The 19,137-nt window shown below is 40.0% G+C and overlaps 1 protein-coding gene across 10 annotated transcripts in view; it reads right to left on the bottom strand.

Moving 5' to 3' along the window:
- Nucleotides 1–18,931, bottom strand: part of MEGF11 (multiple EGF like domains 11) — a 293,113-nt gene extending 274,182 nt beyond the window's left edge. For 9 of the 10 annotated variants that reach the window (XR_012043914.1, XR_012043915.1, XM_072871109.1 and 6 more), the window contains exon 1: nt 17,744–17,949. The gene's annotated coding sequence lies outside the window, so the exon portion shown is untranslated. Of the gene's footprint in view, nt 1–17,743; nt 17,950–18,893 lie in introns of those variants that run through there. The other variant, XM_072871110.1, reaches the window with a different exon arrangement.
- Between the last annotated feature and the right edge of the window lie 206 nt (nt 18,932–19,137).

Raw genomic sequence — 19,137 nt, 5'->3', positions numbered from 1 at the left:
GTGAGCAATAAAATCGTCAAAGTAGACCAGGGCAAAATCTAACTTGTAAAGAACATTGTAATGCTGGGGGAGGGAGCAGGGTGTGTGGGACACAAGGTACCATAGCACTGGAAGGAGGAGTACCTGGAGACACAAACAGTATAGGAATATGTACAATTCTCTTGACAAACTTCCAGCAGTAGACTGGGAATTCATAAAAGAAAGAGACTAAAATACCAGCTAAAAAATTAGAAACACTTAAAATGCTCTGCAAGCTTCCATGAGGAAGTGAATTGAGAGAGATACTCTCAGAGTTTCAGATTAAAATTAGTGTATTTTCTGAGACAAAGTCATAGTAGATTGTTTTACCAGTGGTGCAAAACATGGCACAAAATTTCCTCCAGGCACAGGACATTCAGGGGAGGGTATTTCTGGCTATTTCTAAGTTAGAAGTTATTCAGTTGAACAAAGATTTTGCATTTAATTTGAAGCTGACTGGAAAATGTTATTGAGTTATCTCCTAAACAGATTGAGAATACAGCAGCAAAATCAAATCATGGGATGAGTTTCATGCTCTCTTACTGTAGTGGTTTAAATTTGCTAAAGTTAATGGTGTCTCTGTTGAATTACATCAGCTTTTTAGCTCTAAAAGAACATACTAGTATAAACTAAAATATTATGAACTTCTTATCAGCAATCTGCTTTTCAGTGGCTGCAAGGCCACAAAGGAAGACTATTGTTTTAGAAACAGTCCAGAAAACTAAGCAGACTCCTACACTCTTAAGAAGTCACAGCTCAAAGTAATCAAAAGGCCTGAAATCCCACTAGATTCCTTGATACTCCTGGATGTAGTAAACAAAACACAGTCACCAGAAACAAGTGCTTTTATCTCTAAATGTTCTGAAATCTGTGATTATTCTTCTTAAACACTGATCACAGTAATCTAAATCATGTACATTCTATTTTCCGGCCTGCTGCTCTGACTGATGCCGAGCTAAAAGATCCCTCTAAAGCACCTCGTATCTGCCCATTTATACATGGAGTGGACTGAGAGCAGCAAATGTCTTGGTATGCCACTGACTGCCAGTTTGTTTTGGATGGACTTCCAAATGCCAGTTTTTGTGGTACAAGCCCTCAACAGTCCCAGCTGCAGTTTCTGAAACTATCTCTTCTGACTCAGTCAGTGCCATAAATCACAGAGAATTAAGGGCTGGGAATCAGAAAATCTCTACATTTAGCATTCCACTTTCTGGAGTTCCAGCCAGCTATAAGCTTGATGAGCAAAGTCTTTGCATCTATGCTTTCCATTATTGGCAAGCACAGGTTTTCCCTGGTATTTATGCTTGTGCTAACTGCCTTCACAGGATTCCACAAGGAATCAAGTAGGCCACTGCAGGGATTTGACACATATGGATGTGTGTACCCCAATTGTGGCACTATGCTAGTCTTGCCAAAAATAGAATGCCCCTGGCAATGCAATTCTTTAAAAAGTAAATTTGGAAGGAATAACAAATGGTAATTAATTGCCTCAAATAAATGGCTCTGGCCTGAGTACAAACCAGTTTGATTATATAACAAATAAAACCACCTTCCTAGGTGGTGACCCAATTCATAAAGTTGGGCAGAAAAAAAATTGGTAAACAAGTTCTTTGCTGTCCTGCACTCTTCTTCCTTGTGAATTGTATGTTGCTAAGCCTAAGGCTTTAGCTGATTTATACATGCAGATAGACAAAAGCCAGCTAAAGAATACCCAACTTTCCCTCCCTTTGCTGCAAGCCACAGAGGAACAGCATTGGAACCAACTGCCTCATGCCTTTCAAAGAGGAGACAGAGAGATGCTCTTTCCTTTTGCTTATACTTCACAAAGAAAAAGGTTGTAGGAGTGAACTGACAAAAAGGAGAAAGCCTAATTCCTACCCACTAAGAAACTGATTGTTGTTGCAAGTATTTGAAAAGCAGATGAACAAAAGAGGCAGCGGGGATTGGGTTTTGTGCAAATAAGATGGAAACTGAAAAGGTTCTACTGTCTACCTCCATAGGCATGTTGTTACAAAGATTATTTAAACATAAAGTGTCACATAATTCATGTACAATTTGGCCTTCCTCACCAGCTTCCCTGGGTCTTACTGATCTCTAATCTCCAAAGTACTGCAACACTCTAACCTGACCATATGAATACCACATGCCACTGAATTCTGTCAAGCAACTGCTGTACCCAAACTAATGACTCCCTGTGGTATCGCTATAGGGTGTCCCACAGATACAGCCTCACTTTCCTGTGTACCAGTTCTCTGACACTGCATTAGCTTCAATGAGAGCATCTGCTAGCCAAACAAGTGCTGCAGAAGAGAACACCTGACAACTCATGACCTCTTTTCCTGCTATTTTCACCCATACGGTTCCACTAACACCACTGAGTTTAATCGAATTTAAACTCAGATTTAGGTAGAACAGAATTTGGCTCAATCATTTTCTTTTCTATTGAACATGTTTTGTTTGATCATAACAAATCAACACAGTGTGATGTAAACTAGCTGATCTTAATCAGAAGTGTACTAAATACCCATTTGACATCTGCATATATTGTTAGGTTCCTGCCTGCTCTGCGTGCGCAATTTAATTAGATGAGTAATAAATGTGTCAAATTTATCAACGGTGTAAAACATTTGACTGCAGTGTATTTACACCCTTGATTTGTATTGTTCACAGATGGCTTATTATGGCTAACAGTGTTTACCTACTTACCCTAAAAAAATAGTAATAATCTTCTTTAATTTACATTGATTTGTCCAATTTTCCAGGAGGGAAATACAATTAACGACAAATAAGAAGAAAAAATTCAAAGTTGACTGATGAGATGCTGTTTAAGACACTCAGTTCAATTATGCTAAAAGCATTCCCTCTTTGTTCCAACAGCACTTCCAAAATAAAGCCTGAATTGCAACAGGAGTAATGTGAAAACTCAACCAAAAGTTTGAGGAAGGATTTTCCACATACCATAATTTCCTGTATTGAGCAGTTATTGAGTATTATACATAGCCAACATAAATTGTTAGAATGGTTTTCTTGGTACAATAATGAAAAATATTAATAGATTATTAATAAATAAATACATTTTCTCTAAAGTTATTGTGTTTTTTTTTAAAACAGAATTGAAAAACTTGAGTCTTAGATATTGAAGTGATTGTGAAAGTCATGCTAGTAACAAGGGAATACGCAACGGCAAACTCCAGTTTAAAAAGACTGGTCTGCAGTATTACACACAATGTCAAAGCTAGTCTCTTCCGACACAGCCACTAGAGCAGCCTCTCTTTCTCTGCACCAGCTGTAGAAAGAGCTCAGGAAAACTAAACTAGGAGAATATTCAGGGAAATATTGCTGTGGGCTTGCCACTGCCTACCTGCTACAGCTGAAGACCGAATACTGGACTAGAAGAATTTTTGATCTGACCCAACACAGCCATTGCTATGTTGTTACATTCTGGTATAGCATTCCTTAGTGGGAGATAGTCTCAGTGAATTACTTCTTTCCTATCTCCCCAGGTGTCAAGTTGTATGCTAATACGTTTGAAAATCTGTGCTTAGGTTCCTAAAATGTTAATCCAAAATGCACTAACTGAACAATTCCTTTGAATTGAATTGGGTTGGAATTAGGCCCAATAAACTTCCCTACTTTCAAAAATCATAATAGAGAATAGAATTGACTAGCACTAAAGTTTATTACACAGCCACTGGACACAAATGCATTCAATATAATCAAGTTGCTACTTCTCATATTTTAATTATAGGAAAAGCATAGTAAAAGTCAGACTTCCATTAAAAACAGGCAGTTTAACAAGACCTAATAATAAAATTTTTATCAATAAGAATATTTGAATTAACTTTCTGTGTACAAATTAGATTTTAAATAGCAGGTTCATTTCTCTGGTGATCTAATTTAGGTTTTGGTATCAAACAATGGTTCAAACACATAAAAAAACCTCCTACGGTAAATTTTTATCCCTAATGTTTTCCAGCTGGTCTCTAATAACTATTCCTAATTGTACTTGTTAAAAGGTGGATTTATGAATCTCAATTAGACTGGTTTTACTTATCCTACAGCAATTTCCAGTACCAACTAAGACCATTTCAAGATAGAAAAAAGTTTTATGTGGGTGACAGAATAATTATGAAAATAAAAAAGAAAATGCCTTTTATACAACTTAATTCTCAGTAATTCTATTTCAATAATCCAAAACAGAAAATACGGCATGCAATAACCATTTTGGGAACTTTGTTCATTCCACAAGTTACAAGGTACTTTTATTACTAGGATATTCAGCTTTGCTCATGTGCCCTACTGTGAACATAAAGATTTACATCATTCTCAGTGAATCTATTTTAATTTTCTTTGCAAACTTAATATCCTGATTCAGCGAAGTATTGAGATACAAGCTTACTCTAAGCACACACTGAAGCCCCAGTAAATGTAAATTTTCCTGAAATTCATGCAGGGCAGCTTCAGCGAAGTTGTTAAGCGTATGCTTATCTTTACAGTTTAATGTGGCTAAATCTTCAGCAGGCAGCCAGTTAGCCATTTAACTAACTATTTTGCTGAACAATGTCCGGTGTTGTGAAAGAAAAGTTACAATACATCCTTGCAAAACAATGGCTTCCCTCCCATGACTGATACATACTCTAATACCAGTTCTCACTTGGCCTCAGTATAAACATACGCTATACAAAATTTTCTGTCATCTTACTGTGAAACGTGTTCTTAAAGACACCCTTTACATCACCTCAGTTGCAGGACTTACGAGAGGGCTTTGCAGTTAAGATTCAGATATTAAACAGTTTCAGCCACATCTTTGCATGAGTGTTATCCATCACCCACAAAAACTTAAGCAAAATTAGTAACCATGACTGTGTGCCTGCCATGCCATGTTTACAAAAAAGCAAAGGTTCCACAGTCTAATAGGAGAAAAAAATTATAAGTGACATAAACTGGTTTAGCCTAAAATATATCCCATATATGCGAAGAAACTTCTTCTACAAACACATTTTTTCATTACAGTCTCCTACAACTTTCCCAGATGGCCAGGTAGTGGCTATTCCTTGGGGGTCACCATATGCTCTACAATTAGTGAGTCATGTCTCTGACTAACATTCAGATCTCTGACAAATGCCCATGAAACCGGAGCTGGAGACCAAGACCCTTATGCATCAAAGAGGGAAAAAGAGGCTCTTCCATGGCAAATTCTGAAAGTCAAAGTCATTATACCTAATGTAATAGCCATGAACATTCTCCTTGAATACCACTTCTAGCCAAGACAATGGACCAGGCTGTCTTATTTCTGCAAGTTTCTATTCATTGCCAGGCTGAATATAGACACAAGAATGCTAATTTTACAACATTACATTACAACATTGTCTGTTGTTGCAGCCAAATGCTTTGGCTTGAAAATCTGACTTCAGATATGTGTTAAGTAATGCACAATAAATTCTCATCCAAAAGCAAAAAAGAAAAAGAAATGCTAGAGTGCATGCAAAGCTCTGCTCTGGGCACAGAATAGTTAACACATGCCTGCTGTCCACTCAACATTTTCCTTAAAAGCTGCTGTGAAAAAAACAGATTTCTCCCCAGAAGTATTATGATTGAAAGTAGCAACTTGAAAACAGCAATGTTTTTATGGGCTCCTGTGAAGAGGATTCTCCAGTGCTCAGTAGGGCGAATCCAACCTTCTCAAAAATACTGATCCCATTATTCAGTTTTGGTAATTAAAATGTTTTCTAAATGATTGTTCCCCAGCAGGAGGAAATTGATTAATTTTAATGCATTATTGTATTTTAGCATGGAACAACTTTTTCTTTTTTTTTTTCCCCTCATCTTGTTCCCACCATTTGCAGATGAATTATTTAGACGTGAAGATTTGTCTACTGTATTTGACATGAAGCTTTAGGGAGTAAGTAGCGAAACCCAAGGAGTGCCTCATCATTTGCAAGGTCAATTTCTTTCTATTTGGATATTGATTAGCAGAGCATATATCTTGAGGAAGTGGCTTGACTGAGGGAACATAGATCTAAATGTGACTTTAGCAGAATTTACATATTTAGAAATGCATTTAGGGGTTTCATTATATGCTGCTTTTTAAAACAAGTTGTTTGGTTTTTTTTGTTTTTTTCTTTAAACCAGGCCATAGAATTTTATTTAATTTAAATATATTTCAATAACACTATGAGTGCCATTTACGAACGCATTGCCTCTTATTTAGGCCCAAACTCTGAGTCCTTTAAACCACACCTATTGACTTCAGTTGGCTTTGGGTGAGGCTGCTAGTTACTTGCATGAGTGTTACAAAAGTTGAAACAGCAGACACCTGGATAGGTAACTTCAAACACTGGTTCAAAACTATATCCTGCCCCATCTGAAGAAAAGAGATGCACGTATCTTACAATTCTATCACAGCAAGCAATATTTAAAATAATTAAAATTATTTTGTGTTTGTGTTCATCTTTTGCAGTACTTTTCGATTCCAGTGAAATCAATGCTGACACAGATGACCTCATATTAAATAGTTTTGTGAAACAGTGTTTCTCCTGCTCCCAACAATTTTTTTCCTTTTTACAAAGGCTTCTGCTGGATTAGAAATTAGAAGAAGGAAAGTCCAATATGATTTTATCAGACAATAAAAGTTTCCTTACATATCCAGTTCTATTTTCAAGCAGACCAGATAGATGAGAAAACTGATACATAATCAGATCTTCTGGAATTAAACAATTATCATCCAATTGCATAAAATATAGCAACAAACTGGAACAGAACTAATTGGCTTCAGACTTAGTAGCAACTGACAGCAGTCACCTCCATAAAATTAAGAGAAATGAGCAGGGTAGACTGGTCTATAGCTAATGCAGACTAATTCGCCTAGGGACGCATACAGTACTCACAAGAACTTTGCACAGGATCTTGGAGCACTCTACAAATATGTTAAGATTAAAAAATATCAGGAGCATTAGTATTCTCAGAAAATATAAGGCACTGATATCAGAGGCAATCTTTGACAAAGCCAAGAACAGGCTTCACCTTTCCTGATTCTGTAACACATCGCTTTTTCTGGCAGTAGATTTATCCAATAAACAACAGTAACCGTAACATTTATTACTTAATATCAAATTTACTAAAGTGCTCAAAGGTCCCAAGCAGAATGAAGGCCTATATATTATGTAAAGACATCTAAAGAAACTGTTTGTCCTAAAAAACTTACTGTCCTACATATCTATGATGAAAGTCTTCAAAAGAGCAGCAAGACTTCAGTGCAGTTGAATATCCCGACTGCTAGCACTTTCCAACATTGTGGACTTAGTTTGAGTTCAGGTTTGAAACTCAGCTCTGATAGAGGCCGAAAACAATAAAAAGTTATGTCCTTCATACAGCAAAGTTATGAATGTATGTTACAATACACTAGTGAGCAACACAGAGGCTACATTATATTTTTGGCATACATTGGCATACAAGATTTAAGTCTTGTCTACAATTAAAAAAAAGAATATTACAGTATGAAGGAGAATGGCACGAAGACTACCTTATCTGATTTCCAAACAGCCTTTGAATAATTAGTTTTAGCTAGATGAGAAGAATTCTTTGTCCATTATGAATTCCTACATAATGAATAACAAACTATTACGCTAATGCAAGAAAATACTTATTTGTATCAAATGTATATGTCTTTTTTTTTTTGTATGACAGGCAACATGCAACACAAGACTTCTTTTAATTCATACACAGATGTCCAAGATGTTAGCTGGAAAGAAAGAAAGAGTCTGACTAGCAGCTGGGGTTTCAGTATGAAATGCAAACACTTAAGCACTGCTTGCTCTTTGAGTGGATCAGATGGTCTAAATGGGGATCATATCTGCTCATAAGAAGATCTTTCTCACTGTGGCTTAAGAATTTACCTGAAGTGATATAACTTTTTAAGACTGCTTTCTTCACACTGCTAACCGGAATGATTCATGAGAGCAGATGTACTAACTCTCACACACAAGGAGTCAAGCTTCTAATTTACAACATAGCCTCCTAACAGTGCTATTTTTATGCATACTGACTTACACACTTTCTTCTCCAGAACTCTAATGCAAGAGTTAAGACTTTCGATTACTTTTTATTTTTGCCACACAATGTAATAAACAAGTGGTATGCAAGCACCCCAGAATATGGAAAAGAGCCACTTTTAAATGAAAAAAGTAACCTTTTCGTAAAGAGAGTCAACGTTCCTAAATGGGTTCACTGAATTAAATCAAGTGCTAACAAATGTATAATGCACTCTGTTGGCAATAGCAAAAAAAGGAAAAAAAAAAAAAAGAGAAAAAAACTCAGAACAACCCAGAAGCATTAACAAGAACTCTAGTAATGTCTTCTAGTGAGTTCAGCATCCATGAAAGAATACCGGGCAGGTTTGTTCACTTTTTGTTGACAACTGTTAAGTATTTAATTCATCCCAACTTCACACAGCCACAGAATGGTAGAGGTTGGAAGTGGACTCCAGAGGTCATCTGCTCCAACCCCCCTACTCAAGCAGGGCCACCTTGAGCCAGTTGCCCAGGACAGCGTCAGGGCTCCAAGGATGGAGAATCCACATCCTTGGAGTTTTATAAGATTACATCCTTGTTTTGTATGATTACATTCCTAGCTTTTTGAAATGTGTAAGTGCCTAAAGATACATCTACATACCCAAATATTGTCCTTTCAGAATTTTATGTCCTCCTTGTGTACTACTTCCTCTTCCAGAATTAAGTTGAATTCCTTTCACTCACTCTACTTATTCTCTTTGGTGCTGTCACCATTAAACTCCCAAACTCCCTGTTCCAAACAGCAATGTGGTGTCTGTTGACTACCAGATCCTCAAAAAAAAAACCCCAACAACAACAAAAAAAAACCCAAACCAGCAAAACCCCACCTGGAAAGCCATAACTGAAAGGCAGCTGGGGATTACATTGCTGAAGCCAGACACAGACAAACTTGGAGAATACCGGGCAGGTAGTAGCAGTCCACAGTGGAGTGGGAGCACACAGGCAGCACTGTCTGTTAAATTTACTGCAGTGGCCAAACTGAGGCCATGTTCCATCACAAAGTGGAAAAGTAGCAGTGAGACACCAGTCATTCCCCTTTCCGGGTTCTGCTTCATGCACAATTCAGCAGGACAGAACAATGAGATCCTAACAGCATTTATGTATCCCTTCAGGTAAATACAGTGTGCTATATTACTAAAATTTACACCACAACAGCATTTTGCAAGCTCAGAATACATATTTGCCTTCATCTTCAGTAGTCTGCACATTGGTAAGTTGTGTATGAAAGTCAGAGCCTATTTCATTCTAGAGTACCTGTGCAAACATGATTCTTTTGCAAAAGTCAACAGAACTATGAGTTCTGCTTCCAGTGCACATTATTTTAAGTAGGTCTCCTGTTTTTTGAATGCCTGCATACAGAAGATACAACCTAAACTTAGCTCTCTACTACAAAAGAACACAGACCCTAAAATTGTCCTCTGATTAATGTTCTATCAAGCTGCCATTCAAGTCGAAAACTTTGTCCTTAACCAAAGCCTAAAAGAATGCTAGGGAGGATAAGACAAAAGAAAGACCTGCAGGAAAATAAGAGAGCAGGGGAAAAAAAAATCTGCTAAAAAAAATTAGGAGGATGCCTGGATTATCTAAAAACCATCAGGGTTAAATGCTGGACATTAATCAGTGCAGCAGCATCCTGCTAACTATTTCTCTTTGTCTCTCTCTTTCTGTCAAGCAAAAGGATTTTGCACACCATACACAGATCTGATTCCTCACTTTACCATTCTCATTTAACTCAATAATTTCTGGGTGAGCCTTTTATCTGTTGCCGAATTTTATTTAGTTGTCTCTCTGTCTCCTCTTGTTTATTTTCCCAGTTGTGTTTCTTTTTCTTGCTCTTTTCTATATTTAAAAGTGACTTTCTGTATCATTCCTATCCACACACCTCTGCCTGCCAAGCTATTTTCCATTGCCTTTCTTGTTTAACATTGTTTGCCCCTTAATCAGAGTTCCCACATTTTTTGCATTTTACAGATCAGAGGAAGAGGAACGAGGTCAGTTTCCAGGCTGCACTCATATCATCCACAAACAATCCCATGCAACATATTTTGAGAAATAAATTTCACTTACATCTTTATCAGCCAAAGGGGTACAATATAAATCGAAAAGAAATATTAAGAAAAATAAAACTTCTCAAAATTCCTGTGGATTGGAATGGACGTAGCAGCTGCCTCAACTGTTAAGAGTGCCCACTGCATTCCTTCGTTTGTTAATTGATACTTCACCATCTTCTGACCACAAACAGCAGATGGTATTTTGTCATTCGACAGACCTCAGTTTACATAAATCACAACTTCTGCCCTGAAGAGTTTATAATCCAGTGCTAGGTAACAAGTGGATGGATTCTCTCCTGCAACAGGCGGTACCATGCAAATGAGTCTCCTTCCATTTGCAGCATACAAAACTTTCTGTATATTTTACCATCATTGTTTACTATAAATGAATATTTTGTAAATATAATTTACCACTGCTGTAATTTCTGTGACTTACTCCCAGTAGCCCTCACTGCAGAGACTGCATCTAATCAATCCTCAATTACTATGCAAATACATCCTATAGGCTACCGATGTCTTTCCTTTCAAACACGTAATACATAATTAATGACAGCTATAATGGCACCAAAGACTCCAAAGCAAAAGAACTTCTCACTGTAATTCACACTTACCACCATTAAAGAAGACTGATTTGTTGGAGTACTTATTATTCAAGATTTTTGCAGTCTTCTGGAAAAGCAATTATTAGTAGTTCTAGTCAGTGACTGCAGTTACTGTACTTTGCTCCTCAACAAAATTCTACATAACTAAGTATAATGATATTTCCTGTAGTAACATTACCTGGTAATAGGGCTACATCCAAAAATCCTCGTTCAGGGAAAGCTTACAGTAAAACAGCAAAAAAATAACTTTATACTCTATGTAAGATACATGCACAGCTCTGTCCTGCTTTAACACTATAGCTATCAAAACCCATCAGACCTAAACTAAAGCTCAGAGTTATAAATGATAATTTTCAAATTTGTTCATTCATTCATTTACAATAAAGGTTTTAGTCTTTTTACCTTTCTTTACAAGTAAAATGGAAACTAAGCATTATTATGAATGGGTGGGATTCATCTCACCAGATTTGAGTAATCCGAAAGTTAGATGCCTGGCCTGGTCTGGTCTGCTAGTCCACCTTAAGGACTAGCAGACTACCAAGGACTACTTTGACTTCCTTGGAGGAAGGGGGCAGGCATCATATCCAGAAGGCAATTCATCCTAAAGGTGATATCGTCTGCAAAAACAAGCCTCCCAATGTCTAATCCCTTTGCAAAGAAACACTGGTATAACACTCTTCTTTCCCTAGCGTTTCAGTGCATGACTAGTCACATGGGGTTTTGTAGAAGGCAAAGCATAATAACACTGAGAAGTAAACTTTCTGATGCTTGAATTGTATCTATAAAAAACCTGATTGGCCCTGTTTGGTTGATAAAATGCCTACTTGAAATATGCAGAAAAAAGGGAATTAGAAGAGGAGAAGGGATGACGAACATTGCTACATTGGACATTTTTACTAAATTTGAGAAATGGCAGGTGTTATAACTTTAATGGTTTTGACTTGCCTTATCCATTTTAACACACAGAAGTTAATACGATTTCAAATTAATCGGCCAGCAGTTCTTTAAAGTGATATTTACCGCTTTCACATTTAAATGAAGGCAAACAAAAGTATAATTTATGCTATAATAATGACATATAAAGTATCATTGTTTTAATTCTTTAATAGAATTAAGCTAGCTGTGGCAAGTAGATAAAACCCCTTTGAATAGTGAAACACTGCCATAGTTTGTCTTGTCAAGGCTCCTGCTTCTAAGAATATTTATGATTTTACCATTCCTGGAGAACCATAAATGACACAGCATGTCAATGAGACAGTTTCAATCTCAGTCTGGCTATTTCCATCCAGAACTAGAGTATAATTCAGTCTCCATCCCCAGATACCCCAGCCTTTCTCCTTATACTGCTAACAAAGGGCTTAATACTAGACTTCCTCCTGAGAAACAAATTCTATACCTTGTGCTAACCCCCACGACTTTGCCAAGACTGCATGGAATGAAAATGAATGCAGCATTTCATTGTGAATTAAGAAAGCACGAATCAGACCCCAGCGTACAAAGTGCAACAGCAGTTTTCTGGAGTGACTGCCTGTCAAGTAGGTACTAGACTATGATGCACAACTCATTTGACAAACTGAGTGTCAGTGAAGTCACCTACCAGTGTCCTATGCTGCTACCAAAAGCATGTTGGCTGCTAAATGACTTTACATTCTTTTTTCTTTTTCTACTGAGCTTATTTTAGAAAGGTTATATATCAATCTGGAAAGTGCTGTGAACATGATGTTATCATAATGGTACCATATGCCAGTCAACTACTTACAAATCATCCATGCTTCCCTCACTTGGTAGATTTTAAAAGCGCGATAAAGAACTTGATTCTCTTCATGCTTACACTGGCTTTATATCGGTATACTTCCATGTTTTACGCCAGTAAAAAAAGGGAGAAAAATTTGTACCAAACGCTCTAAAAACCTTTAAAGGCTCTTGTCATGGTTTAGCCCCAGCCGGCAACTAAGCACCACGCAGCCACTCGCTTACTCCCCCCCAGTGGGATGGGGGAGAGAATCGGAAGAGCAAAAGTAAGAAAACTCGCTGTGTCAATGGCTGTGTCAAATGACAGTTTTTACTATTCAAGTATTTGCCTCAAAAACAGATGTGAGTTTTAAAGATTCAAACCCTATGAGAAAGTAGAATATGCTCCCAAATCACCTTATCTAGCCATACAATCTATAGAAATAGGTTGCATCCTTTAACTAAAGAGCTTTGGAGCTTTTAATTTACCTTCCTGTTTTGACCCCTTAAGGAAGTAACTGAATTCCAATACTCCACCTCATAGTTTCTCTATAGCTTCTTCCTACCTTCTTTGTTCCCGAGAAAGCAGATTTTCACATGTTCATGACACTCCATAAACCTTGCAAAAAATCATGTACGTAAGACTTGTGATAAAAACAGGAGGTTAGCAAAAGTCTAGATCTTAACAAGGAATCCAAGAAAAAAGGTTAAGGAAAACTTCAGCTGCATATCTGAACTTAAGAGAACCTGGACCCATTTCCACTCATATCTACCAGTTAAATTAAAATATATTTAAAAAAAAAGAAAAGGAAAAGAATTTGTTCACAAATTTCACACTTGGCTAACCTTTAAGCTGTCATATTCTGGCAGTTCTCTGGTGCCTTTTTAACTCTTTAAAATATTTTTCTCAGTGACTATTAGTGCTCATAAAATGTGTTGGGTTGAAAAACCTAGAAAATGAAGTATGTGAAGTTAGATCACAGAACTGTTTTTGCTCGGCTACTGTGTCTTACTCCTCTTCCAGGCAAAGCACATCTCTAGCAGTGAATTTGATTTCAGCCTCATGCCTATTCATTCATTAGCCTTTATAGTCAGGCTGTTACTAGGAGAAATTCTCAGTGCTGGTTCTTATTGCAAAGGAAAAAGTTAGGCCTCCCAGTTTGGATCTTGTTTGCAATCTGGTGCAAGTTGGATGTGCTCTTCTTTCCTGCTGGATTTCTGTGAGCAGGCTAAGTGGTGACCTTCATCTTGTATCTCTCTCCCTCTCTCAGAAAGAAGCTTTCATACAAATTTAAATACTTTCCCTTTAGAGCAGCAGCCAGACAGGAGAGAAGGCCTGAAGGGCTTAGCACTACTGTTCATACACAAGCATTTGTAAACACACCTATCTTAGAGAATTCTGGACTTGTCTTGGGACATCCTGACTGAATACCTTAGATTCTCTGGGGTGTAGCCCATTGTTTTACAGCTGCTGAGTCTGATCTTCAGAAGGGCATGGAATACCGTCTCTTCATGAATTTGGTACATAATCTTTAATTCCTAAGGTAAGGATCATGTTTTGCAAACTCTTAAGCAAAATTCCTCCTCTCTATATGCATACACCAATTGTACATCACTCACAGGAATCACATAGAAGTATCATATGGCAGAATTCATCTGGCAATCTTTAAAACTGATTCTATCTGGGATTTGTCTCCTTTGAGAGTAGCTCTTTCAATTTTCTACAAGCTTTTTCATCTCTCTTTCCTTAACATACAGAACTTCCTCACTGAGGTTTCAATCAGTTTTGTGCAAAGTACCAATCGCTACTGCAGCACGGTCAGCCTGCACAGTACAGAACAATGAGGTGGAATTTTTTTCATCTTTTCCATTAACATCTGAACAATCCTTTCTAGGGGTAACTCATTTATTCACAATGGTAATTGTAACTATTTCCTTGATCCCAGGTTTTACATATTAGTCATTTTTAGTAATATGTGAGACAGTCAGGGAAGGACTCAGTTGCCTAAACATGGACACCAAGTACTATTTGAGACACCCTAGGAAAACCAAGATATCTGTAGAGGGCACCAGATATGACACAGGTGTCACAGGACAACTGAATGCTGGGGGAGCAGCAACCAGAGACCAGGTAGGATACCCTGGAGAACCTAAGATGACTGCGAGACCTGAATCCTACCTGCAACTACAGCGTGGTCTAAAGTCCATCACCATCAGTGGAGAAATTCCCAGTGACTTCGCCTTTGAATTGGAACTAGACTCTGACTCTTGCAGCGTCACAGTTTCCTTTGCACAGATATGCAAGGGAGAGCAGGGCAGCGTAAGTGACCCCACGCCTCCCAGCACTCCTCTGCAAGATGCAACCAGAATTGACATATTTGCATAAAATGACAATAAGAACAAAGTGTGTAAATAGGTAATTCAAACCCAAAGTGGTACAGGTGGATAGTTTGTGGGAACCTGCCACACAATCTCTATGCACCTGGAAGCACATGAAGGCCAATGGCAAGCATACATGTTGCAATAGTTAAAATGTAAAAACTCATGCAGGCACCATAATTCCACATTCCCCAATGCCTGCAGCCCCCATGTTTCAAGAAAAAGAGCTTATAGCTTTTATATAAAGTAACTGTGAACTGTATAAAGTCTCCATTTAAATTCCCGCCCCAGAGATTTGCACAGCAGTACTGCAAAGAGCAGTATATAGAAGCTTTTTAGTATGCAATGGTATACAGCACTTCTCTTTTTAAGCTGAACACCCAAAGTAGTATCATAAATATTATATTTAAATAGTAGCTCAGACCACATGGTTTTGAAAACAATAACCAAGCACATGCTTTGTAGGAGCACAGAATTGGAAATTATTTCACAGACAAGGATAAAAGGTTTGCAAGCATTGTGATCATGCTACAGAGAAATAGTTTATACAGGCTGTACTTGAAGGTACATTCACAGTTCCAATATAATTAACTGTTTTCAGAGATTTATAGTTTTGCTGTATGCATTTGCTTAAATATTAATTCTGCTGCCTGGCGTTTAAAGCACGATGGATTATTCAAAGTAAAAATGGCTGAATGCCCCATTCATAGTAAATATGCTTACAGACGTGCAACTTATTAAAAAGAGAACACTGGCTTCTGTTTGATACTTTTGACTATTAATGTATTCTTTATTGTAAAAACAAGAGATCAAATTAGTCCTGTTTCAATAAGTAAAAAACAGGACCAACATAATGCATTCCTAATATTGTATATTTTACCTCAGCCAATTTTTAACTAAAATTACAAAATTTTATAAAGTAGATGACTGGGTGATTGGAAAGACAGACAAGATTGAAATTTTATTTTGAAAAACATACAGTGACCACATGACCATTTTCAATGTTTCATATGTTGAAACACTGAAACACTTTCACCATAAAACTTTTACAATCCTGTAACAAATTTACTCCAATATTAAGAAGAAGCAGAAGGAAAACTAAGTTCAACAGTTTAAGCATTGAAGAAGCCTCCAGAGGTTCTTACTGACAAATAAAAACTCATGCACTTGCATTGAAACTAATTTTGCAAGCATATGTCATTATCCTTAAACACATGTGCTTATTAGTATTTATTGTCCTAATGCAAAGCCAGTTCAGGTCCCTCACACTAACTTTAATAGACTCCAGACCAGGTCCCATGAATGTAAACTTCTTCATAAGCTTTTGCAAGACCAGATCCTCAGTCTGTAAAAGATCTCATAAAATCAAATCCAATGATGAGACTGTTTAGTTGGTTTACTCACCTCTATTTAGCACTACTATAAGCAAGGCAATACACCTAAAAGAATCAGACATTACGCTGGGAAGGAAAACTTGTGGGATTTAATAACAAAGTGGACATTGTAAGGAAGGTCCAAACAGAGAGAGGGACAGAAAAGCTCTGGCTGCATTCTAAGAGAAGTCTAACAGAACAGGAAGGATTTGGACTGAGACTTGGATATCCCAGAAGAAATCTCCACAGAATTAATTAGACCCGTAATGTGAAATTAAGAGACATAACATCCAATCACCTGACTTGATATTTCCATTACCAAAATACAGGACTGAGCATGACTGGGGGGTGGGGGTCTCCCCCATTTGACAGGATGTGGAAGGTAGACAGGCTGCTACATTCTAGTTAATTCATAATTCCTATGTTACATATACATTTTCTAAACCAGGAGATCATAAAGATATGAACTGTAGACTTCCTTTTAGTTAACTTTGGACTTTCTTCCTGCTGGGGAGGGGGGCAGGGGCTAACCTCAGCCTTCACAGTATTTAGTGATCACAAGGGTTATTTAAATCTCCAGCCCTTGAGATACCTTGAGAGATGGCTGCCTTGGTTTCAAAAAATACTGATCCTCTGCCCACCTCTCTGGGCCAACCAGATGCCCCGTGCTTGCAGATGAATAATAAACACAGACATCAGAACTCTCTGCTGTCACCTGAGGATCTCAGCTGAGCACTGAATTTGGGAGCTGATGTCCTGACGCTCCCAAACTTCTCTCTCTTTGTTAAGAACCATCTGACAGGGTGGCCAGAGTCCTTCCTAGGCAAAAGGGAATGTTTGGCGCAGCAAGTAGCACCAGCGAGACTGAGATTCCACCAGCTCCCCCGCCTCAAGAAACTGAGGCGTCACTTACACGCTCCATCCTACAACTTCTCCCTTGTGCCTCTCCCGACCCCAAAGACCCTCGTCATCGGGAGCCCCGTTAAATACAGACACGGGAAGCCTCTACAACCCGAGCAGCGAGTCCACTCGCCCGCGCAGCGCAGCAGCCCGAGGACGAGGACACGCGGGGACCAAATCTGCCTCCTGCAACCAGAAGAAAGTTCGTGCCGACACAACACCCCAGTAAACCATGTGGGGGGCGGGGGGGGCGGCTTCTGAGACAAGCGCTGATAGGGGAGAGTCCTAATCAAGCCGTAAGATCTCACCCACGCACATTCTCCTAGATCAGCACTTCCAAAATCACCAACGAGAACCCAAAGAAAGATCGAGGGAAGGGACAGAAACGGGAGGCTGGAGGGAGACTGCCTCCCCCCGGCTCGTCCTGGATGCCTGGGCAGTTCCAGGAGGAGCAGGGAAGGAGGCTTCCTCCCTTGCAGCCAGAGGGTGCAGAGGAAGCTCTTTGCCCCGCAGCAGCAGCGCCAGGAACAAACGGGGCGTAGGGGCCGCAGCTGCAGGCACGGGGGGCTCCGGCGCCGCGTCCCCCGCAGCGCCCAGCCCCTGTCCCGACTCGCACCTACCTCGGCGGGACCCGGGGCCGGAGCCTCGCCGTCGGGGCTGGATCCGTGGGGCTGCGGCGGCGGCAGCGCGAAGCTGCGAGAGGCGGCGGCGGGAGGCGGCGAGCGGCAGCCCGGGCTGCAACAGCCGAGCCGGGGCCGCTCGCACGGGTGCACCGCGCTGGTGCCGCTGCCCAGGACGGGGAGGCGATGCTGCTGCGGGGGACTCCGGGCGCCTCTTTGGCTCTGTTAGGAAAGTTACCGCGGCCACACGACCCACCTTAAACCCGCCTCCCCGCAGGACCCGGGGGAGGGGGAAGGAGGAGGAGGAGGGAGGGAAGAGAAGGGGGTGGGGGCTCAGAGCCGTTCATTTCCCAGCGCAGAACCAAGTCACAGCAGCATCTCTCGGGCGGTCGCTCCGGGATGCAGGGCTGGGCGCACCGGTGCCGCCCCGGCTCCCGCAGACGCCGGGCTGGGGCCGCGCTCCGCTCCGCTCCCCCTGGATTCTTGAATTTACGTGCGGCACCACGGGGCCAGCTTCAGAGCGCAGAAACTTTCCCGTTTCCTGCGGCGCTGACGCTGATTTTTGGCTTATTTGGTGATTGTTGGTTTGGCATCTCGTTATTTATTTAACCATTTGTTGTTTGCGGGGAGGGGGATCTAGTCCTGAAGCCTTGGGGTTTGTGTATGTGTTTTGGGTTTTTTTCTCCGCCCGATTCAATTAAAATACCTTAAATAGACTAAAAGGACAAAGAATCAGACCGACACCCCGGCATCCCAAGGTTGCCGCCCGAACAGGGCATGTGGGAATGAGGAAGCAAACTCTATAGCTGAGGCAGAAACACTTGGCGGCTCAGCAGAGGGTAGGAGATGGGAAAAAACCCAAGGCTCCCTGCCTCCTGCAGCTGAAAGAACGGGATCTCCAGAGCAGAGACCTACCAGACTCCACGGATGTACTTAGCGGGAGATCATGCAAACTTCTGGACCCATTTCAAGGTGCCTCTGTTTGCAACGACACGCACGCACGCTGTTGTAGGGGCATGCAGGCATAGGCAAACACACGCAGCCCTCTGCCTGCCTAAAGCAGCCCCTGGATGGAGAGAAGCTGGCTAGAGCTGATACCAGGCAAGACTGAGGGGATGCTAATAGAGAAAAGCGTCGACGGAAAATTTACCTCTTCTCTAGCATCCTCTACCGTCCAGAGCATCTGCCCTTGTATTGTCAAATCGACTGCACCACTGCTGCTTTTTAGGGTGGCTCAGTGCCACTGGATGCGCAGAGAGGTATCAGACAGGAAACGAATTGCACCCCATGGTTGTCTTCCTGAAAGATGTACCAGAAGTTACAAATGTATGATGATAAAAGTCACTAGACCAAAATGCTTCTGACAGGTGATTTGAACAGCTGCACTAACTTAG

This window comes from Ciconia boyciana, chromosome 8, assembly GCF_034638445.1.
Source record: "Ciconia boyciana chromosome 8, ASM3463844v1, whole genome shotgun sequence".
Taxonomy (NCBI): Eukaryota; Metazoa; Chordata; class Aves; order Ciconiiformes; family Ciconiidae; genus Ciconia; species Ciconia boyciana.
The sequence above is the reverse complement of the archived record's forward strand: the minus strand, read 5'-3'. Positions and strand labels throughout refer to the sequence as shown.